The 24,100-nt window shown below is 44.5% G+C and overlaps 1 protein-coding gene across 2 annotated transcripts in view; it reads right to left on the reverse strand.

Moving 5' to 3' along the window:
* TEC (tec protein tyrosine kinase) overlaps positions 1 to 6,842 on the reverse strand; it is a 103,505-nt gene extending 96,663 nt beyond the window's left edge. Inside the window, exon 1 of one of the 2 annotated variants that reach the window (XM_030563343.1) lies at positions 6,672 to 6,842. The gene's annotated coding sequence lies outside the window, so the exon portion shown is untranslated. The remainder of the gene's footprint in view (positions 1 to 6,671) is intronic. The other variant, XM_030563340.1, reaches the window with a different exon arrangement.
* Positions 6,843 to 24,100: the final 17,258 nt, after the last annotated feature.

Consider the following 24,100-nt stretch of genomic DNA (forward strand, 5'->3'; position numbering starts at 1 on the left):
AGGGATGTGCCGGCCGTAGATTCCCGCCACCCCCATTGGCCTGGGATGGCAAACCATGGCCACGGGGAGCTGCAATCGGCCAAACCTGCCGACGCAGCAGATAAACAAACTGGCTTGGCCCAGCCCGCCAGGGTGCTTACCTCGGCGAGCCACATGCCAGAGGTTGCCGACCCGTGTTATAGACTAACAGAAGTATTGGAGCATAAGCTTTTGTGGGTGAATCTGAACTTTGCAGCTTAGACCCACTTCTAATCAATACAAAGTATAGTACAAACTCAAAACTCAACACCCTTTTATTTGTCTATTAAGAACATTAACTTTTGTGTGCAATGGAAAAATTACTCATCTGGGACCCAGAAAACCCTGGACAGTTGGGCAGGGACTACCCAAGTAGAACCAAGACCAAAAACAGGTTTTCCATTTCAGGCTGCAACCTTAAGGAATTGGGACAGGAAGGGTAAAATTGCTGTGAGAATAGATGGGGCTGAGGCTCATTCATTTATTGGGCCCTGCTGACAGATATAAAAGGAAAGACATACATTTGAACTAGTAAGATTTTGTTGCATTTGTGGGTAAATTTTATTTGTTCATAATCAGGGGAAACTATTGATTTTGTTCTAGGAGCTATTTTCATTGGCAAAAAGGGGGGAAGAGTGCTAGCACTAGTGTGCACCTGTATGTGCAGGAGCTCACCCTGTAATGGCATGTTTCTCTAGGTCAATAAAGTAAGATTATAGGGAGCAGAGTCCATTAATTCTACTGGGGGTACAGCAGCCAGAATTGATCAGCTCTGCAATTCTGACCATACAGTTTAATCAAAGACAGAATTGCTACCTTAGGGTTTCTTCAAGTTTCTCTTGATGAGGAGAGCAGCACCATGCAGGCTTAAAGTAGGTAACACTGAAATTTGGGAGGAGAACCTAGTGATCTTTGTAGCAAGTTCCTTTTTCTTGTATGCTGCTCTGGTGATCAAGAGCTAGAAAAATGTCTATACTGAAAAACTAGAGTCTACAGTTTTGTTGCTTTTGGGAATTCTAAAGCCTGTTTGCACAGTAGCAATTGGCCTACTGTTCAGTATTAATTCTTGTTGCACTCTTGTGAGGTAGGTAAGTTATTTCCTATAACCTCTCCACAGCTGACTCTCTCACTAATTTTATATTGACAAAGAACATAAAGGGACAATTTAAATCTTTCTGATTTGTTTGTTCTTCAGAGTAATACCAAAAGCAACATTAGGGGCAAGATGTACATCTTCAGAAAAAACACTATCTCAAATTGATACGGGGATGGAACTCTCTGTAACACTTTTTTAATATTCTTTCTACCAAAGATAGACTGTTTGAATCATCCCTTTATTCAAGCCTGGTGTAACTTTAGCCCCTGATCTTAAGCCTTACTTCCTCTTCTTCATTAAACTATTTCTGCAGGCCAGCATTTAAATAGCATAATTACTGTCTTTCTACTCTTATGCAGAAATTGGACCACATCCCAAAATATTAAAAAAAAATTCATACCACATGTAATATCAAACAAGGAAAAGAATGCCACTGACACACTGATAAAATGTGTCTCTTTTATACAATTTTCTGCATGACAGGCTTTTTCTTTTGTACCATATGTTCACCCTTCTAAATTGTTCACCTAGTTTGAGAGAGCCAAATTTTGTGTCTATAACAGCAGCTACCTGGATACAGTCCTGCTTTCCCAGTGCAAAGCTGTGATTAAAAGAGCTAGGGAAATACTTGGATGTATAAACAAGGGAATCTCAAGTAGGAATCAAGAGGTTCTTTTACCTCTTTATTTGGTGTAAAACCAGTTCTGCTCTCAACAACTCAAGAAGGATGTTGATAAATTGGAGCAGTTCAGAGAAGAGCCACAAGAATGATTCAAGGATTGGAAAATATACCTGATAATGACAGACTCCAGGGTCCAGATCCACAAAGGGCCTTAAGCTGAGCATTGCACTGTCTGACTTGAAGGTGCCCAGAAAATTACTGAAATAATGGGATCCACAAAGCCTAAGTTGGGCACCTAGGCTCCCTACACAATGAAGGGGACAGGAGAAATAGGTGCCTGAGAAGGCAATCTACAAAAGTCAGTACCCAAGGTGGAAATTGCCTAAGCTAGCCCCCGGGGAGATACCTTATAAGAGGGGTGTGTCCAAAACCATACCTGTCTCTCAAAGATGGTCAGGGCTGCGGGGAGGTGCCTCTCTCTGCTAGTGATTCAAAACCAGAAACCTTTCTCAGAGCCAGACAGGTGCCTAAGCTGTTTCTAGTGAGAATGAATAGGTACCAACCTCATTCTACACCAAATGGCCAGAGGAGGAGTAGGTTGTGGTGCCTACTTTATAACATTTAACCCAGTGATTAGAGCACGCAATGAGATTAGGCCAGAGAGTGATTCTACAGCCTGGTGGCTAGGGGACCCACCTAGTAGGTGGGAGGCAAGGGTCCAAATCCCCTTCCCTAATTATCACTTAATTATTTATCCAAAGCGGAACAGCTTCAACAGGAGAGAGACCCACATGAAAATATCCCGTAGTTCAGTAGCCAGAGCATTCTTCTGGAAGTGGGAGATCCCTGTTAAAATCCATCAAATACAAGACTGTTTTGAACATGGGTCTCTCATATCCCAGGTGAGCAGGGACGGCTCTAGACATTTCGCTGCCCCAAGCACAGCAACATGCCGCGGGGGACGCTCTGCTGGTTGCCAGGAGGGTGGCAGGCGGCTCCGGTGGACCTCCCGCAGGCGTGCCCAGGCACGCCTGCGGGAGGTCCACCAGAGCCGCCTGCTGCCCTCCCAGCGACCAGCAGAGCGCCCCCCGGGACATGCTGCCCCAAGCATGCGCTTGGCGTGCTGGGGCTTGGAGCTGCCCCTGCAGGTGAGTATGCTAAACCATGGGCTAAAAGTAATAAGGTGGGTGGTGCTGTGTTGCCTCCTCCAGACAGATTTTAAATGGGACCCAATGTGGTATGCATACTCAGAGGCTACTTACCAAATAAATCTCTATGGGTCAGATAGATGTTCCTCTGCTTATCTAGTTTGAGGATCACATGGGACCTTAGATGGGAGGTAGGCATCTGGATGCCTAGCATGAGGCAGTAGTGCACATGTCCAGAGGCAGAAACTTAGGTGCCTAGGGAACTTTCACAGCAAAAACTCAGGCAGCAAATAAATTTTAGGTGCCTACAGATGTAGGCACTAGCCAAGAGTTTTGTGGATTGCACAATGGTGCTTAAAACTGGGACTTAGGCACCTAAGTACCTTTGTGGATCTAGGCGTAGGAGTTCAATCTAATTAACCTAATAAAGAGAATATTATGAGGTAACTGTAAGTACCTGCATGAGGGGACAAAAATTCTGTAAAAAGTGTTTCTCAATCTAGCAGACAAAGGACTGATTAGATCCAACAGCTGAAAGTTGAAATTAAATTAATTCAGACAAAATAAGGTGCACATTTTTAATGAGGATAGTTAATAACTGGAATAAATTACCAAAGGGTTGTGGTAGATTTTTTCATCAGTGGGGATTTTTTTAAATCTAGACTGGATTTTTTTCCAGAAGATAATAATCTAGTTCAAAAGGAATTAATTCAAGACAGTCCTATGGTCCGTGATTATGTAGGAAGTCAGATCACAATGGCTTCTAGCCTTATAATCAATAACTTCTTTGAAATAGCTGGATCGCCCATGCAGAATTATCATCTACAGTTATTCAGAGTCTAAACAATCTATCCAATTTTTAGTTGTTTCAACCATTTACTAATGAAATATCATCCAGATACATGGCTGAAAAACAAGATAATGCCAGGAACTTCCTCTTCACACACAACTTACACATTTATACTAAGAAGCAAGAAATGCAAAAGGGCTTTAAAAATGACATTGAGAGAAATTTAAGGATTAATTCAGATGAAGATAAATATCTCTTCCCCCTTAACCCGAAAATTTTATTAGATAAAACTGATATTGCCTCAGTTGAGTGTTCAAGAGCTAGATAGTTTATTGACCTTGGCCCTAAAAGGATACCTGATGGGGTCATCTATGCCAACCATAGTGCCCTTCCCCCCCACTTCCCAAGATTCATCTTTTGTCTCCAAGTACCTAGATAGTTGGGTGTTACAATATGATTAGCATGGCAACCTCAGTAGAATATAGACAGGGTCTACATCCTAAGAATTCCTCTCTAGGCCTCATTTCAATAGACCTTTCACTTTTTAGGCATTCTGCCATCATGCTTTAGCAGGCTCTTCACTGTATTGGCTTCTACAGCGAGGAACTAATTTTCCTTGATACCCATCTCAGTCCATCCCACCCTACTTTCAAGAAAACCCTGAAATTGCTTTTCTTTTCCAAATGCATGTTTTATTCTGACTGTCAGCCCTTGTGTGTAGAACCTCCTCTTTTCCTCTACTCCCCTCCTCTACCAACCCTTATTGTTTTTCATTGTTTTGTTTTGGGTAAAGTTTTATATGACATGGTATTTTTTTCTGCTTTTATTATCCTTACTGTAAACTGTCTGAAAGGCTTAGCCTAAGGCAGAGAGTGACTTACCAGCATGAAAGGGCGATAATCAAATACCAATCGCCACTATTTGGTTCCTGATTTATCAAAAAAGAAAAATGACTACACATTCCAGCCGACTCAGCTTTCCCACTCTACCAAATAGAATTTTTCACTTTTTTATTTTTCTAAAATGTGCAGAAAAACTGAGGGGGGGGGGGGAACAAGCTATGAGAATGATGCCTTGAGGTGGAAAAGTGTTATGATTTATTGAACAATAGGTTTTATAAAGTTTTGAGGCCAAATTCAGCATTGGTAAAGCAGGTGCAATTCTACTGACTTCCAGAGGGTTGTCCAATTACACAGCCAATGAATTTGGCCTCAATGTATACAGGGCCCACTGGTATGAAGAGAATAGGGGCCAAATTTTGGTCCCCTTGTTGTCAGTGGCAGCTCTGTCAGTTACTTCAGTGGGATAAGCATCTGGTTTCTTGCATTACATGAAATACTACATGTAGCAGCATGCCATGGTTGTTGACAGCTTTTACAATGTGAATCTATTGGACCACTTTGTCCATAGGTTTTAAGAGTTAAGTCTATCCTGGGTTTCAGTTCTAGTATATAAACACCCCATGTTTTGGGAATACTTGGATCTACAGTTATTGCTTGTGCCCTTCTACATAGTAATGAAAATATTTATGCCACAGATGCAAACCATCCAGCAGCTCTTAGTAAAGGCATGTGCATTCCTCAAAACATCCAGAAAGGAAAATCAAGCCTTTTTCATCACAACAGCATTAACATTCCATGTCAGAATACTGTGTTGACCATTTCAATATTTCTTCCATGTTATCTCATTTCTGCAGCAGAGCTAATTTTTGTGTTGCATGCTAATGTTGAAACCTTTATACAAATCCATGCTGTAGCATTTTTAAACTAGGCTTAAATTTCAGCAGTGAGAAAAGGGAGACCAGAGAAAATAAAGGCAAATAAAAACAAAACAAGTAAGACCTCACTAGCTAATAGAGGTTAGACAGTATGAAATACAAAGTTGCATTGTCTTCTAAAAAGAAAATGTCTTATATATTTGAGATAAACACCTGTATAAAAATAAAGCATTTTACAGCTCATTGTGTTTACATGGTTTCATTTTATAAACAATGTACACTGACCAATCCTAACACAGAATAAAACTACACACTTTAGTAATTTTAATCGCTTTTACTTTAGATTTCAAAAAATAGGGAAAAAATCATGTTTCCAAAAGATTCTACAGAGATAACATTGGTTATTTCTTAAGTTACTTGATAATAAAATCACAAGATAAAATATCATCATATCTCATCCCCGAATACAATGTTGTAGGGCAAGACTGTTCATCAGTTCTATCTTATTTCATTTTTTAGCCACTGTAGGCCACCATCTGCTTTCTTAAATTAAATTCACAATATCCAAAATGCACCCAACAAATACAATGTAATATAACATAATACACATGTCTAGTGATGGCTGAGAGTGTTGTAGTCAGACATTTAAAACTACATAGATAAAACTTTTCTTCTACGCTATCCCAATTTGTGAAACTAGTGTTACCGTTATCAGAAACAGCAAACTCTCTTGATATTGCTTGCTTATGAAATGATCATGAAAGTCTATCAGCCAGGCAGATAATTTACCTGTCTGCCCTTTTTCCACTGACTGGTGACATATATAACAACTTATTTATTTGTTTACTCCCTTGCCGGCCCCCCCCCCCCATGTTGTGGAGAGCGTGGGGGACAGGGACGAAGCACACTAACAGCTAAAATGAACCGTTATTTCAGATGAATCTATCATTTCAGTATCTAGATGCATATTACATGGTATGAATTCGGACAAGTTACCCCTTCCTCAGCCCTTCTGGGTATGGCTCAGCCATCAATCAGCCTTGGTATCACAGGTGCCCCAGGCCGGAAAGAGAGAAACCTCTAGGTAAAAAAAGCACAGGCTGGGAGTTGCCTCGGCTTAACTATTTCTTCCTTGTTAGAGCAACTCCCCCACACCAGCCAGGGGATGCAAACTGTCCACTTCTCCCCGCCCAAGCCCCTCACCTCGCTGCTACCCTCCCCCACCCCGTACCAGCAGGTGGGAAAGGAGGAGCCGCCCACCCCAGCTGCGCTGCCCTTACCTGCGGTCGCAGCTTAAGGCGAGTGGTGCTGTTACTGCTGCTGCTAAAAGAAGCTGAGCCCTGGAACTGCCGTTGCGGAGCGAGATTGCATTGAAGCCGAAGCCTAACCCTCACCCTCCCGGGGGGAGGTCACCAATTAGACAGCCGCCCCTTTCTCTTCCTCCTCCCACTGCTCCGCCGGAGAGCAGAACTCGGCAGCCCAGGCGCCTGGTGAGGCTTATGTACTTTCATTTTACAAGGCGGCTATGCTGAGAAAAAGGAAGCCGCAAGTTTTTCTATATCCTGCGCACAGTGCAAGCCTCCTTGGCCAAGTTTTCTGCTCTGCCCCTTGGATTTACTCATGAAACACCCGCTTCTTGAGGTCTGTGCAGAGAAATCTACAGCACAGTGACAAGAGGGAGAACAGGGTTTAATGATTCGGGAGGCGCTTGTTGTCCCTGCATCTTCCCAAACCATTTATCATTTCCCTTCCCTCTCGCAATCTGTCCCCTATAAAACCAGTCTCTCCAATAACCGTGGAGTTTAGACGTGTCCTTGCTTATAGATCTCCAGTGCTGGCACGTGGAGGATGTCAAAACTGAGTTTGAAATGATACATTGGCCTAAATCAGGAAGTTTGGAAATAGATGCAAACCCAGATCTGAACTTCCCCAACTTCTGAGGGTGTTGGAGTTCGGTTTTGGGTTTCAAGCCATTATAAATGGGGTAAGTCACAAAATTCAGAGCTGGATCCATACTCTCCCCCAAAGTAACTGATTTTTGGATCTAGTTGACAATTTGGGATCACCTCTGTTCAAAATGTGAGCTGTTTTACCCCGTGAGAGGGCACACCCTTACTCTACTAGGGAGAAGGCTAACAAGTTCCTCTGAGAACAGACAGCACTAACCAGACACTTGTAGGCTTGTGCTGCTTGGAGGGGGAAGCTTAAAGGGGAAAAAACCCTTCCCTGGGAAGGTGTGGTGACTACTAGTGAGAAGATGGCTGATTACAAGGATTGAGCAGTAAGTAGAGTCTCTCCCCTTACATAAGATCAGCCATACTGGGTTGGACAAAAAGTCAGTTTAGCCCAGTATCCTGTCTTCTGACAGTGGCCAATGCCGGGTGCCTCAGGGAATGAACAGAACAGGTAATCATCAAGTGTTCTATCCCCTGTTGCCCATTCCCAGCTTCTGGCAAACAGGCTAGGGGAACCTTGCTGTCCCTGAAACTGCATGGATCAGGTACAAAGTTAGGATAAGTAAAAGGAGAGGCAGACTTTAACTTTGATTTAAACCTAGTGATAAGTCAAACTCCAAAGGGGTGATGAAAAGACTGGCCACTTTTGTCTTTTTCTTTTATTTTGATTCCCTCTCAAGGGAAGGAGTGGGGAAAGGACCTTTTCATTTTTATTTTTGTTTGGAGAATCCCTTGTATGCCACAAATAGCAAGGACTATGTAAGTAGCTCAAATTGGGGTCTCTTAGGGACCTAAAAACCTGTTCAAGGAAAAAGTACTTTTTTTTTTTTTTTTAAGAGCAGAGGTGGGCAAACTGCAGCCTGTGGGCCACATCCAGCCTGCAGGACCATCCTTCCTGGCCCTTGAGCTCCTAGCTGGGGAGGCTAGTCCCCGGTCCATCCCCCGCAGCCTCAGCTCACTATGCCGCCAGCGCTCTGGGCAGCAGAGCTGCAAGCTCCTGACAGGCAGCACAGCTGGAAGAGCCACTGGCCTGCCCTGGTGCTCTAGATTGCGCAGCAGCATGGCTGGCTCCAGCTGGGTTGTGCAGCTACCAGTCCTGGTGCTCTGAGCAGCATGGTAAGGGATTGGGGAGCAAGGGGGTTAGATAAGGGGCAGGAAGTCCTGGGAGGCAGTCAGGGGGCAGGGGGCTGTTGGATAGGCATGGGAGTCCTGGGGGGGAGGAGGCAGAGCCACCTGGCCATGCACCTGTGTAGGAGCCAGATGGGGGACATACCACTGTTTCTGGGAGCCATGCAGAGTGGGGCAAGCCCCTGACCCTGCTCTCCGGCAGGAGCTCAAGGACCTGATTAAAACATCTGGAGGGCCAGATGCAGCCCCTGGGCCATAGTTTGCCCACCCCTGAATTGGAGCCTTTGGTGCGGAACTTTATCAAATGCTTTCTGAAAGTCTATGCTATGTCCAATGGATCACCCTTGTCCACATATTTGTTGACTTCTCTCTCTTTCTCTCCCCCTCCCCCCAATTCTGATTAAGGCATGATTTCCCTTTACAAAAGCCATATAGACAAACATGAGTCTGAATGTCTGATAATTCTCTTCTTTACTAAACTTTAAACCAATTTGCCTGGTATTGAAGTTAGGCTTACTGGCCTATAGTTGCCAGGATTATCTCTGGAGCCTTTTTTTGTAAAAAATTGGCATTACAATAGCTATTCTCCAGTCACCCGCTACAGAGGCTGATTTAAGCAATAGATTACATACCACAGTTGTTAATTCTACTATTTCACATTTGAGTTCCTTCACAACTCTTGGGTGAATACTATGTGGTTCTGGTGTTAATAGTAATTTAGTTTTTTTAAAGTTTGTTTAAAACACATGCGACCAGATTCTTGGTCCCACCATGGTTCCTTGTGCCATTCTGGTGATGCATACAGCCATAAAGGCTTTTAAGTGAATCCCTGGGAGGCACAGAGCTGGCATAAGGAGACTACTATCAGCACTCTTGGGGAAAGAAGGCATCCCTACAGCCAGTGATCTCAACTGTCCTCATGGCCCCTGGGAGCTGTGGGCAGCTGGGTGTGAGTTAGCCTTACGGTTAGAATTTATGGCCCAGAGCTGGGACAATCCTTGGCTAAGCCCCAGCTTGGGGAAGAATAAAAGTGATGCCATCTTTGCACCCTCCTCTTCCCCACACACTCTTGTGTTGAGCCCAGCTCAGCATGACCAGAGAGAATCTGGCCCATGACTTTTCATCATATAGCGTACTTTTAACTATGTCGCTCTTATTGAAGTTTTTTCCAGCTTTTTGTCATCTCCTGCACACCTCATCCCCAAAAATCCCAATGTGAATAAACTAAACAGATAGATATATCTTTATACATGAAAATCATGAAACCTACCATTCTAGTGACAGGTGTTCAATAGTCAAGCCTAAAGCTACTACCTATCCCTAAAGTCTCTACAGCTACTGGTTCATTAAGCTTCCCAGCTAAGACAATATATCTCCTTCAGCAGCAATTTATAATGCTGCTTCACTACCTAATCAAGTTAGCCCCTTCCGACCATTTTGCTCCACTGATAATTCTTTATGACAGTCAAGCTCACAAAAGTGATGCTGGCTCAGTGCACCCCCAGCTGTTCTTATGTAAGGAGTAGGATGCAGAATTTTGAATGGCCACAACTCCTCTCCCTTGCAACCAGCTATGAAACAGAATTCAGTCAAGGAAATTAAGAGTTCATTAATTCTCTTTTAATGGCAATTTGGGGTGAGGAAGGGATCAAGTTCTCTGTCAAATTAATGCCTCTTCTGTAACACATGAACACACACACACCATGCCCTAGACAGTGATCTCATCACCTCCAGATTGGACTCTGGGGACATGCCTAACATCATTAGATCTGAAGATGGAGGGTTGCTTCAGTCTTAAGACTATGAACCACAGAGCTCGTTCACATGATGTTCCAACCCCCACACAGTTCTGCAACTCTCTGTGGAAAGTCTGTGACTGGCTCTTAGGAGATTAGCCCTAGGAACAATACTTTCCACATTTATTGTTAAAATGTCACTCTTTCATTACACTTCTCTCCATTAAACGCATGTGCTATAGATTTCAGATGCAGGAGACATATCCTGTAATATCAACTATTTTGTCTGAAGCAAGGTACATTTTACAAGGCACTGATAATTTCTCCTCTGAAATACTTTGAACAATTCTGGTCCGTCATATTCAAGAGAGACTACTTTGAAACTGGAACAGGTGAAGGGAAGAGGAACGGAGAACACAGTAAGAGAGCCTGGCTTCTTTAGACTAGTAACATAAGGGCTGAGAGGATATAATTGCTCTATATAAAGACATCATGGGATGGGGGGTAAACACCAGGGCTAGAGAAGAGGTACTTAAGCTAAAGGACAATGGTAGGATAAGAACAAATGGGTATGGGCTGACCATGAACAAATTTAGGTAGGAAATTAGAAGGTTTTTAATCATCAAAGGAGTGTGAGTCTCTGTGGCAGCCTTCCACTAGGAGTAACAGGGGCAAACAATTTAGCTGTTTTTTCAGATGGACCTTGATAAGTTTATAAGTACTGATATGGGATGACAGGGGACTGGATTCAGTGACCCAGCAGGTCCCCTCCAGTACTACATTCTTATGTACATTAAAGCATATAAATTAATCTATTAAACTAATAAATGAATATTAATAATTTATCTCTAGTTCATTTTAGAGAGGATCAGAGATTATTGATAAAAGGCTACAAACAAGTGTTTTGGTCGTTCATCATAACACAAAAATGTTTTTATTCACAATGTTGGTTTTACATTCTCTAAACTGGCAGGGTGTAAGTGTGCTCTGGAGATAGCATTGTTAGCAGCAAGGAGAGAATAGTGTCTGGCATCACACTTCAGTGACATATGTAGCCTGTTCAAAAGCTGTGGTGACTGGCTCCAGAAGGATCTCATCTAGTCCTCCTCCACCAAAGAGTTATCATTTGCCAAATAGGAAGTTTATGAGGGATCTGAAGACTAGCTGGGCTTAGCCAGAGTAGCACAACCTTGATTTGTTGTGGTTGTTGATGGGAAGAGGCACATGGGGCTGAACGCTGGACTTCCTCCAGATCAGTGGTCCCCAACCTTTTTCATCTGGGGTGCACCAGACGACGAGCCATGGAGGACCATGGCAGCGGATGAGCATCCACTGAAATGCCACCAACATGCCGCTGAAATACCGCCGACAAGCAGCATCATCCAGAGGTGTCACCACCAAAATGCCGCCAAAAATCAGTGGCATTTTGGCAGCGGCGCCTCTGGATGACGCTGCTTGTCGGCAGCATTTTGGCAGATGCTTGTCCGCTGACCAGTACGCAGGTGCACTTAGATGCCCCGGCAGGCGCCATGGCGCCTGCGGGCACTGCTTTGGGGACCCCTGCTCCAGATGAGGAAGCAGAGCAGATCTGTTAAGGGGCTATTTGTTGGGGACACCCATCTATAGTCAACTACAGGGTGTGTCTGATCTCTAGCACTGATGAGGAGGCACTTTGTTCAGCCAACCCAAAGATAAACTTCAGCCACTACCAAAGGGAAGTGAGTCCTGAGTGTCTTAACTGAGCCCAAGAATTTCTCTTGCGGAATGAGTTTTGCATGCTCTGCTCAAAGATCCAGCACCTACTAGAGATCCAGCTTTAGTGCAGCATCAGTGGGCCAGAGCTGAAGAGAAACCGAGCTTAAGGTAAGAAGAGCAGCCATCCAATGATCCAACAAAAAACCCTGAGAACCTGCTGCTATAGTAGGAGAGGCATCTCTTTAGCAGAGATGGCTAAAGAGAACAGTCAGATGTGGGGGGGTAGGGATAGCTCAGTGGTTTGAGCAGTGGCCTGCTAAAGCCAGCATTGTGAGTTCAGTCCTTGAGAGGGCTACTTAGGGATCTGGGGCAAAAACCAATACTTGGTCCTGCTAATGAAGGCAGGGGCTGGACTCCATAACCTTTCAAGGTCCCTTCCAGTTCTAGGAGATAGGTATATCTCCAATTATAAAAAAAAAAAAACCCACAAGAGCTTAGAAGATATTTTTCATATCAGGAGGGTTTGAATTGTACCACCCAGAAGCAAGAGTGCCAAAGATTTTTCTCTAATTTGCCAAAAATAATCTATATATGAAAAACAGAACCCTGCTCCTTGCTGTCTAGGATGGGAAAGGAGCAGACACTAACAAGCAAGATGATAGTTCTCCTTTTCCTTCTCTGAACTATCAGGTATTATCCTCCTGTCAGATTTCAGGCCTCTCCATTTTCCATCAGGCTGACTTTTCAGCCTTTCAGCAATAACCATTAACCCTCAGACAACTATGGGCCAAATTCTCTTCTGGGATGTAGAGTTGTATCAGCAGAAAATTTGGCCTTGTATATCCAGAGCCTACCTAGGAGTAATAAACACGTCTTATTCCAGTACCAGGACAAGTAACGGAGAATGATAATACACCTAGATAACTATCAGAGGGGTAGCCATGTTAGTCTGGATCTGTAAAAGCAGCAAAGAGTCCTGTGGCACCTTATAGACTAACAGATGTATTGGAGCATGAGCTTTCGTGGGTGAATACATGCATCCGACCAAGTGGGTATTCACTCACGAAAGCTCATGCTCCAATACATCTGTTAGTCTATAAGGTGCCACAGCACTATTTGCTAGATAACTATGTTAGGGATAAACTAGCAAGACTCTGTAAGGGACATTCATGGCCTGCTGACATAAGGATGGAAAGCCAGTGGAAATTATTTATTTCAAACCAAATTTGGTCCTCAGATATTCATGTATAATTCCCACTAAAATCAATGGGATGGACTCATGTTTTTGAGTGCAGAATCTGCCCCTTAAACTTTCAAAAGGCTTCAATAAAATTTCTCACAAAAGGCAGTGGGCTCGATTGTGCCCAGCTTGTGGCATAACCACATGACTATCCCTACCTGTCACTTATCCTTTTCCCTCCCCTACTCCCACTATTTCTTTACTATACCATCTTGTTGCAGCTTCTCATAATTTAGATTGTTCACTCTGGGACAGGAATTCTGTCCAAAGTACAGCAGGCAGTCTTTGCTGCCAGTGCTCCCGTAGGTACTAGCTACCAAAAAAGAGAGGACAGAAGAAGTAGGATATTGGGTTGCTCTGCACCAACCAGCACAGCTGACTGAGCATGTGCCACAGCACCTGAAAGGGTCATGGAGCTTATTCTATAATATGCACGTTCCAGGAGTCCCTAGGAAGAATTCTGCCTGAGTCACATTGCAGTGCAGCTCTCAGCACTCCTCTAGCATGGGTTGTGGCTTAGAAGCCACAAGCTTCCCCGCCCCGTCCCCCTTGGGAAACATGATAGTACATATTTTAAGAGTAAAGGCTTCTCGTGGTTTAAAAGCAGGTTTAGTGAGTCAGTTTTCAAGCTGATTCATTATCAGCTGGATAAAAATGTCCTTGATGGAATAATAGTGCACAGCTAGGCACATCAGGGGATAGATTCCAAGATTAACTAAGCCGTGTAAATCTGGAGTTATACCAATGACTTTAGTGGAATTAACCAATTTACAACAGTGCAATTGAGAGCAGAATTTGGACCAGGATGTGGTTTGCTTAAAGAGAAAATAAAACTGAAATCAAAGTGGTCAAAGTACAATTTTTGTCTTATATACAAACTCAAGTGAAATGCTATATCGATTTGGCACACAACAGAAATGATTGATATACTGAATGTAACATTTTATTCTCAATAGGCTAAATTCTCTTATTTACATGGAGTTTGTATAAAGGTGCTACTCGGATATAAATAGGAGGATAATTTGGTACATTGTAATTAGGAGTGCCAAACCAAAACCTCAGATCTTAATATAAGCACAGAGTCTGATCTAAGCTACACTGGTGTATATCTGAAAGAATTTCATTGACGTTGCTCTGAATTTACATTGGTGTACCCATTCGGAATCTAGCTTTTAAAATCAGCACCTTGTTATGGAGCTCATTATTTTTGGTTCATTTTGGCATAATTCTAAGGCTGTGAATGAAATCTGCACCTAACTTCTGTAAATCCCCTTGATAACATCAGACTTCATTCCAAAGCACTTTCAGATATGACCTTCTTCCTTTCTGCACATGTCAAATTCTGATCTCAGTCATGATGAAAATCCAGAGTAACTCCCATGCAATGAATGGAAATCAGAATCCAGTGCAGTGTCCTTATTTAGAGTCTCTTCCCTCATCCTAATAATTTTATTTCTACTTTTTTGTTTGCCGGTCATTAGTTTTGTTGTATTTTCAAAGGAGTTTACATAAATGGCGTTTGTTTTTAAAAAATGCTTCATGCCCAAATGCCTTTGTACACATGCAGTGTTCACTAATGTCCATTCTGCCGTTTAAATAATGTTTTAAATAATTAGATGTGTCTGTACAGCCAGCAGGAGGAACAAAGCCACTTTGTAGGCCTAATTCATCCTAAGTGTAATTCCATTGTCTTCAGGGAAATTAAAAGGGATTAATTTTGTACCTCCCATAAAAAGTGGATACAATCTGTGGCTGCAGGTGTTCTTGATGTAGATATTTTAAAAATTAAGGGCCAAATCCTCAGATCAGGTGTAGTTCTCCTTGAGTACTCAGTCATTTTAAAGATGAGGTAAAGGGGCATCTGGGGACTCTCTTTTTAGAGGACTCCCCTGGTGGTATAAAACCAAAGTAACTGGTTTTGTACAACCTGTTCCATCCCCCCTGCTACTCTCCCTTAGTTCAGGATTCATGAATGTAGGTTCAACTCAACCCAAAGCTATTTTTGGAGGCTTCTGTATTTCAGGTCCAACACTTGGTACAGTTCTAGTCTGGAATAATCAGCATCAGTTGGCTTTGATTGTAAACCATCCAGGGCAGAGATTGTCTCTTTTCTATGTTTATGCAGTGCCCAACACAATAGGACCTATGTTCATTTGGGAACTCCCATAATACAAATATTTAGAGTAATAATAATAAGAGAAATGGTAGCATTGTGTATATGTAGCCTCACCCATTCGAATAATGATTAACCCAGTCAGAGTATATTTTCAGAAGTACTTGGCCTACAACAAGTATGCCTAATATGTTTATACATACATTTGTGTATGTATAAACAAATATTATGTCTCTCCAAAGAAAGAGTTCAAACAGCATCTGCCTCAATGCTTCAGAGAGATGGCAGCAGTATTAACAAAATACACGGGTTCTGTTGTGGGATTCGCTGGTAGCAACCATGGCAGTTAAGGCTGCAAAATGGCTTCCATTGTAACCCTGAAATTTTCAGAGAACAGAGTGGGTAATACAAAAGCAGCAAATGCTATTAAGCTGAAGGGTAGCTTAGATGTTTGATTCTTAGGAAATGCAATCGTGATGAGAGTAAAAACATGTTTTCTACAAAATAAAACTCTTTGGAAAAGACCTAGACCTTTCTAGAAGTTTTTCTTGCCAAAATGCTTATAAGAAAGGAAAAAGACTTAAAGAAATCCCTCATAGTACGTTCCAATATATAGACCTGTCATTGGTAACGTGACTAGAAATGGGACAGCCCATTACTAGCTAGCTTTGCCTTTGACTTGTAAACAATAGTAGGAACCTAGCCCACAGGAAATATCTCACTCTTTCCAGTCTGCCACATTGTCTGAGCTGGGAATTCTTCTAGAAAAATGAACAGCAACATTCTTGGTTAAAAATAAGATTGTTTCCCCCTCTCCTACTTTCCCCCCTCCCGCTTTGAATTTTCCAGAGAGCAGACTTTTTGTCATTTGGCACATTATTAAGATACATCTAATAGTTCTTAGCTCTAATACCATGCTTTTCGTTTTTATGAGTGCTGTACAACACTGGGACAGATCCAAAAAGTCTGGTACTGATAAGTGCAATCTCCCACCAGCAGGTACACATCTTCCTCATGTTCCAGTGTGGGGACTTACTGCAGGGGCAGATTTAGCTTAGTTCAGATTTATCCCTTGTATATGTTTGACTGCAGAGATTACACCAGAGATTATTTGGCTCCTTTTCATTTTATATGATACTCCCTTTACAAATATTGATTCTGACCTTCCACCAAGCAGCAGTGTTCTTTTTTCCCCCCCTTTTTAAAAATTGTTGATGCTCTCAAAAGTGTTTCAAACTGCATTTGTAAGCTAGATCTGGTTCAGCTGTATATATGCAGAGTATGTATAACAAATCAGTGGAACTACGGTTAGCATCACTTAACTACTTCTACGCTTAAAGTTAAGCATATGCTTAAATTCTTTTCTGGATTAGGGTAAGTACCTTATAGGACTGAACCCACAGCTTGGATATGTCAGAGAAACATGTTCATACTTCAAACATATGATCACAATAAAGTCCTTAGTTTCTAACCAATAATTCATCCAATTTTCAGCAGCACACCTTGATTCCTTGCTAAATGTTATTATTTGTACAGTGCTAGAAATGCATTAGACACTTTACAGACCCCTGTCCAAAGAGCTTACAGTTACAGAAAAATTTATAGAAATGAATTAGATGCAACAAAAAGCAGGCAATTGAGCAGTGAAGCACAGCATGTTTCTTCTTAGAGTGCTTGCTCATGTCAATTCCATTCTAGGTATGTAGTTAGCCATTAACTTAAATGTTAAGTTAGTTTGGTAGTTAAAGTCCTAGATGGGACTTCACCTTGGAGCAGGGCCTTTTCTGCTCCCGTGGTTGAGGGTTCCAATATACACCTTCCCTCCAGTGCCATTAATTCGGAGTCCTCATGAAGATCAAGCAGAACAGGGCAAAGGTGATCATCAAAGCGCCAGGCTGGCCATACCAGTACTGGTTCAGCATGCTACTGGACCTCTCGATGGCTGCTTCATTACAGCTACCGCTCTGGCAAGATCTTCTGTCCCAAAACCACAGCAGTGTTCTGCATCCAAACCTGCCAGCATTGCACTTGACGGCTTGGCTGCTACATGGTTAAATGAGGAGGAGCAGGAGTGCTCGGCCAGCATCCAATAGGTCTTGTTGGGCAGCAGAAAGCCCTCCACCAGAGCGACCTACCTGGCCAAATGAGAGTGGTTCGCTTGTTAAATCTCGCAGGGCCAGATCAACCATTTAGGCAACCTAGGCAGTAGCCTAGGGTGCTAGGATTTGGGGGGCGCCATTTTCTTCAGCAGCGACCACAGCGGCCAGATCTTCGGCCACCCCAGTCGCCGCAGGCATTTAGGCTGAGGGAGCTGGGGCAGGGGAGCGCAGGGAGGGCCGCCTGCAGCAAGTAAGGGGGGTGCGGCACGCAGGGGAGCTCCTTGCCCCAGCTCACCCCCACCCCGCCTCCTCCCCGAGCACGCCATGGCTGCTTCACTTCTCCTGCCTCCCAGGCTTGCGGCGCCAATCAGCTTAGGCGCTGCAAACCTGGGAGGCGGAAGAAGTGAAGCAGCAATGGTGTGCTCGGGGAGGAGGCGGGGCAGATGTGAGCTGGGGTGGGGGGTGCCTTAGGGCGGAGGGGGAGAGCTGCCACAGGGAGGAGGGCTGAGGGCAGGGGCGGGGAAGGCACAAGATGGAAGTTTTGCCTAGGGCGCGAAACATCGTTGCACCGGCCCTGGGACCTCGGATAGAGGCATTTGCCCCAAGTGGGCCTCGCTGCAGTTAATCCTGGACTACCTTCTACATCTCAAGTTCCAAGGCCTGTCCCTTTCATCTATTAAGGTCCATTTGGCTATCTCAGCCTTCCATTAACTGCTCGAGGGTAGGTCGGTTTTCGCCCAGGACATGACTGCCAAATTCCTCAAGGGTCTCAAGCACCTCTACCTGCACCTCAGTGACCCCGTCCCTCCATGAGACCTGAATCTTGGGCTATCATAACTCATAGGACCCCCTTCAAGCCTCTGGCTTCCTGCTCTCTCCTCCTCCTTTCCTGGAAGGTTGCGTCCTTGGTTGGAATAACATCTGCCCATAGGGTCTCTGAGATTATGGCGTTTACCTTGGAACCGCCCTATATAGTCTTTTACTGTGAAGTTCCAACTGCAGCCACAACCGGCTTTCCTGTCTAAGGTGGTCTCACAGTTTCATATGGGCCAGGACATTTACTTACCTGTCTTTCTTTCAAAGCCGCATAAGTCAACTTGGAAGAGGAGCGTAGGTTGCATTCCCTATCGATCAAGAGGACTCTAGCCTTCTACATTGAAAGAACCAAGCCATTCCGCAAGTCGATGCAATTGTTTGTCGCGGGGACTGACAGGATGAACGGTTGCTCAAAGAATTTCTTCTTGGATCACTGCCTGCATTCACTGCTGCTAGGATCAGGCTAAGGTGCCTCCTCCTGCAGTTGTAACTCCCATTCAACCAGGGTGCAAGCCTCTTAAGAATTTGGGCTAGGAAAGCTGCCAGTCCAGGACATCTGTAGGGCAGCCACTTGGTCATCCATCCACATGTTCACATTTCATTACACTCTTGCCCAGCAGGCCCAGGACGATGCTGGCTTCAGTAAAGCAGTACCACAAGACCGTGAACTGTTAGCCCACCTCCGAGAATACTGCTTGTAAGTCACCTAGAATGGAATTGACATGACCAAGCACTTGAAGAAAAAACAGTTACCTACCTTTCCGTAACTGTTCTTTGAGATGTGTTGCTCATGTCCATTCCATTACCCACCCTTTTGCCCCTCTGTCGGAGTTGCCAGCAAGAAGGAACTGAGAGGACATAGGGACGTGGTGTCCAATGTATCAGCGTATGAGCGCAGCGCTCAAGGGGGTGCCACAGCCAACCCTATGGATACAGCTAAGGCAAAAATCTCTGACAACTATGCACGTGGGCTCACACACATCTAGAATGTTATGAACATGAACAACACATCTTGAACAACACCACTTACAGAAAGGTAGGTAACTGGTTTTTCCTTAGTTAAGTTATTTATTTTGTCTTTTAAACTTTATGAACAGGTGGTGGTGTGTTTTTTTTTAATCATTCTTAATAAGATGAGGTTTTATTGGTAACCTAGTGTGGCAAAGTTCCTCCTCTACCTTGGTGGGTCCTGTGCTTATTGGCAGATTTGCTCCTCTCAGAGATCTTCCCCTCTGGTGGAACCCACAGTCCAGGTCAAACTCCTCCTGTGTCTGATCAGGAGTTGGGAGGTTTGGGGGGAACCCAGGCCCGCCCTATACTCCAAGTTCCAGCCCAGGGCCCTGTGGGTTGCACCTGTCTATAGTGCCTCCTGTAACAGCTGCATGACAGCTACAACTCCCTGGGCTACTTCCCCATGTCCTCCTCCAAACACCTTCTTTATCCTCACCACAGGACCTTCCTCCTGGTGTCTGATAACGCTTGTACTCCTCAGTCCTCCAGCAGCACACCCTCTCACTCTCAGCTCCATGCGCCTCTTGACCCAGCTCCCACGCACACCACAAATTGAAGTGAGCTCCTTTTTAAACCCAGGTGCCCTGATTACCCTGCCTTGATTGGCTGCAGGTGTTCTAATCCGCCTGTCTGCCTTAATTGGTTCTAGCGGGTTCCTGATTACTCTAATGCAGCCCCTGCTCTTGTCACTCAGGGAACAGAAAACTAGTATATTTGCGCTCTACCAGACTCCTGTACCCCACTGGTCTGGGTCTGTCACAATAGGTAAAGAAATATGCTTGTTTGCATGTGATTTGGAAGCTGATATTGTCCCTTCAGTCATTAAACAAACAGAGGGGGTGTTCAATCATCCAATCATGAAACAGAAACAGTACCATAGGATTTTGGTGAACAGAGTCACCATTTATAAATAATAAATAGGGTATAGGGAATAGTTACTGAACAAGCCATAGTCTGAAGATTATTTGGCTACATTATTTGATGAATACTCATAAAACTTGAAGAAAGAGCAGAGTTCCGTAATCACAAAATGAGAGAAAGTCATAATGAATATTGGTTATATCAAATAGTTCAAACCATTACTATATAAGCCATCCAAACCTGCAGTTAGAATCCTGGCCCTCCAGACTAGAGGGAGCTTACTACTGGAGTTTCTCAAGGTTCAGACTTGGGGCCAATCTTATTCAACATTTTTATGAATGATCTGGGCACAAAGAATAGGAGCGTGCTAGTGAAATTTGCTGATGATACTAAGTTGGGAGGCAGTACCAATATAGAGGAGGATCAGATTATTATATACAAAGATTGGAATGGCCTTGAAGACTGGAGTGACAGAAATGGGATGAAATTCATAGTACAAAGTGCAAGGCATACACTTGGGATCTAATAATAATTTCTGCTACAAGCTGAGGCCTCATCAGTTCCAACCAACAGAGAAGGAGAGAAACCTGGAGGTATGGGCTGACCAAATGATGATTCAGCCACCATTGTGATGCAGCTCTGAAAAAAGGCAAATGTGATCCCAGGATGTGTAGGCGAGGCATTTCCAGTAGAGATAAAGAAGTATTAACGCCATTGTACAAGGCACTGATAAGATCTCATTTGGAATACTGAGTACAGGTCTGGTCACCCATGTTCAAGTTAAAAATAATTTAACTGGCGCACATGCAGAGAAGAGTTACTAGGATAGTATGGGGAATGAAAAGCCTACCTTTTGAGAGATGACCAGAAGACCTTGGCTTGTTTAGCCTAGAAAAAAAGAAGGCTGAGACATTGTATGATTGCTCTCTGTAAAGACATTAGAGGGGTAAATACCAGGGAGAGAGAAGAGCTATTTAAGATAAAGGACAATGTTGGCACAAGAACAAATGACCATAAACTGGCCACAAAAAAAAAAATTCAGGCTGGAAATTAGATTTCTAACCATCAGAAGGATGAGGTTCTGGAGCAGCCTCCTAATAAGCATTTTTGTGGCAAACCACTTACTTTGTTTTAAGAGAGGTGGACAAATTTGAGTGCAATGGTATAATGTGCTTACTTGTGGTGGAGGGGTGGAGGGTACGACTTAACAGCCCTGGGGCTCACTTCTGGTTTATGTCTCCTGTCCCAAAAGCTCATGCTTCAGGGTTTCAGATTGCTACTGACAGAGGTCAGGAAGGGATATTCCCCTGCCCCGATGTATTCTATGAGGTTATTTTTTATCTTTCTTCCTCTGAAGCATCAAGGATGGCTGTGGCTGGAGATGGGACATTGGAGGAATAGGCCAGAGCTCTGAGGTGGCACCGATCATTCATTCACAAGTGCTTGACTGGCTGGTTATTATTGCTCACATACGAAGGATCTAGTCCAACTCAGGGGTGGGCAAACTTCTTGGCCCAAGGGCCAAATCAGGGTATGGAAATTGTATGGTGGGCCATGAATGCTCACAAAAGTGGGGATGTGGGAGGGGATGAGGGCTCTGGCTGGGGGTGTGCGCTCTCAGGTGGGATTGGGGATGCAGGAGTGTGCTCCAGGCTGGGACCAAGTGGCTCGGAAGGTGGGAAGGGGATCAGGGCTGGGGTAGGGGCTTGGGGCAGGAGGGTGCTCTGGGGCTACGGCAGGGAGAAAGGACTCCCCAAACCCCTCATCCTCAGCCACACCCCAGATCCCACACCCCCAGCCAGAGCCCTCACATCCCAACCCTCTGCCCCAGCCCTGAGCCCCCTCTCAGACTCCAAACCCTCAGCCCCACGCCCACCACATGAATTTTGTTATGTACACCAATATGAAGTGATGTGTCACACACCAACTCCTGACTGGTGTGCATAACAAAATTCATTCCGCATACGTGTGGGAAAAATTAGAGGGAACACTGGTACTCAAGCACTTGTGCACCTACTCCCTCCTGTTCTCTGCCTGTGGCACATAATAGTCAAGTCTCCTGTGAACTCTAATACTTTAGTATCATTTTGTTTGTTGGGTTTACTGTGCAGGAGGTGGGTGGTGTTGGTGGCCTGTGATACACAGGAGGTCAGATGCTCATCTCTTTTGACCCTAAACTCTGACAGATAATAGGGAAGTCTGGCAAGACCTTTTTCTTCTGTCTTACCTGCCAACAACCACGAGAGGGCAAACTGCTAATAAAAAATGCTGTTATAATTAGATTGTTACCAAATATAGCCCACTGACAACTTTTAAGCAAAATTTAACTATTTTGAAAGTTTGAAGAGGCAACACGTTCAGTTTTTGAATTCTTCTCAGTCTTCAGAATAAGCATGGTAGCTTTCTAGCCAAACCATTTTTATTATTCAGGGTCTAAAAAATAAGCCTCTTAATTGAATCTGTTTACGAGTTCTAGCTTTAACAATGCAGAGTCTATCCATAACTCAGTTTTCAATAATTTATACTTCATATTTTAACTAACATAAAATACAGATTGTAAGATGGATGGGCAAACTACAGCCTGCGGGCTGGATCTGGCCCATCAGGGCTTTGGATCCGATAACTGGGATTGCCACCCCAGTGGGGCCACGGGGCTAAGGCAGGCTCCCTGGCCCTGCACCACTCTCCAAAGCGGGCAGCACCATATCCCTATGGTCCCTGGGGGAGAGGGGACAGAGGGCCTTGCCTTCAGGCACCACCCCCCGCAGCTCCCACTGGCCAGGAACGGGGAACCGCAGCCAATGGGAGCTTTGGGGGAGGTACCCACAGGTAAGGGCAGCGACACTGGATGCCTCTGGGAGTGGCATGGGGCCAAGACATGCAGGAAGCCTGCCCCAGCCCTCCTGTGCGGTGCTGCCACTCCAGAGTCACTCATGGTAAGCAGCGCCAGGCCGAAGCCCGCATCCTGAACCCTTCCTGCACCCCAAACCCCTGCCCTGAGCCCCCTGCCATATCCTGCACCCCAACTCCCTTCCCTGACCTCCTGGCACACCCCACACCCCTCCCGCACCCCAACCCCTGCCCTGAGCCCCCACCACACCCCACACCCCTCCTGCACCCCAACCCTCGGTCCAAAGCCCCTGCCACACCCTGCACCCCAGCCCCCTGCTCTGAGGCTCCTGCTGCACCCCTCTGCACCCCAACCCCCTGCCCAGAGCCACTGCCACACCCTGTACCCCTCCTGCACCCCAACCCCCTGTCCTAAACCCCCAACCCCCTGCCCTTAGCCCCCGCTACACCCCGCACCCCTCCTGCACCCCAACCCCCTGCCCTGAGCCCCTGCCGCACCCTGCTTGTGCCTCAACCCCTTGCCCTGAGCCCCTTCCTGCACACCACACTCCCTCCCACACCCCGCACTCCTTCCCACACCCCAACCCCCTGCCCCAGCCCTACATTCATGGCCCTGTGTGCAATTTCTCCACCCTCAAGCCAAAAAGTTTGCCCACCCCTGTTGTAAGCCATCAAATCCAAACATTCAGGAATTTAGGTTAAAGTGTTTTGATTTACCTGGCAAGCTCTTCAGTTTAATCATACTATATTACAAAATCTCATGTTACCCTTTCATTGATACAGAATGCGCGTGACATGTAAACATTTTTTGGGTGGACATAAGTAGTATGGGACACATTAGCTTGTCCTTAAACCAGTTTTCTACCATCTGTAGCATCAAATGGGGTTTCTGATTAAAGTTTCCCTTCATCCTGTATGTCATTCAAGAGGACAGTTTTCTAATTATAGGACTATATAGAATATGTCCTATAATCTAATTTCTTACATTTCTCCCCAGATGTCTGGAAAGGTCCTCTAACTTTCACTGTCAGGTCAATCACGTGAGCAACAACAGATAGTAAGTAATCTCTCTCCCATTCTGACTGATTATTTTAAAAACACTATTGAACTTGATCTCCATTTGGCTTGAAGCAAATCAAACAAACTTGAAAGAAGTCATTACATAAAGGAAGAAGAGATTATAAAATGCATCTTATTTTTCTATT

The sequence above is a fragment of the Gopherus evgoodei genome, chromosome 5 (assembly GCF_007399415.2).
Source record: "Gopherus evgoodei ecotype Sinaloan lineage chromosome 5, rGopEvg1_v1.p, whole genome shotgun sequence".
Taxonomy (NCBI): Eukaryota; Metazoa; Chordata; order Testudines; family Testudinidae; genus Gopherus; species Gopherus evgoodei.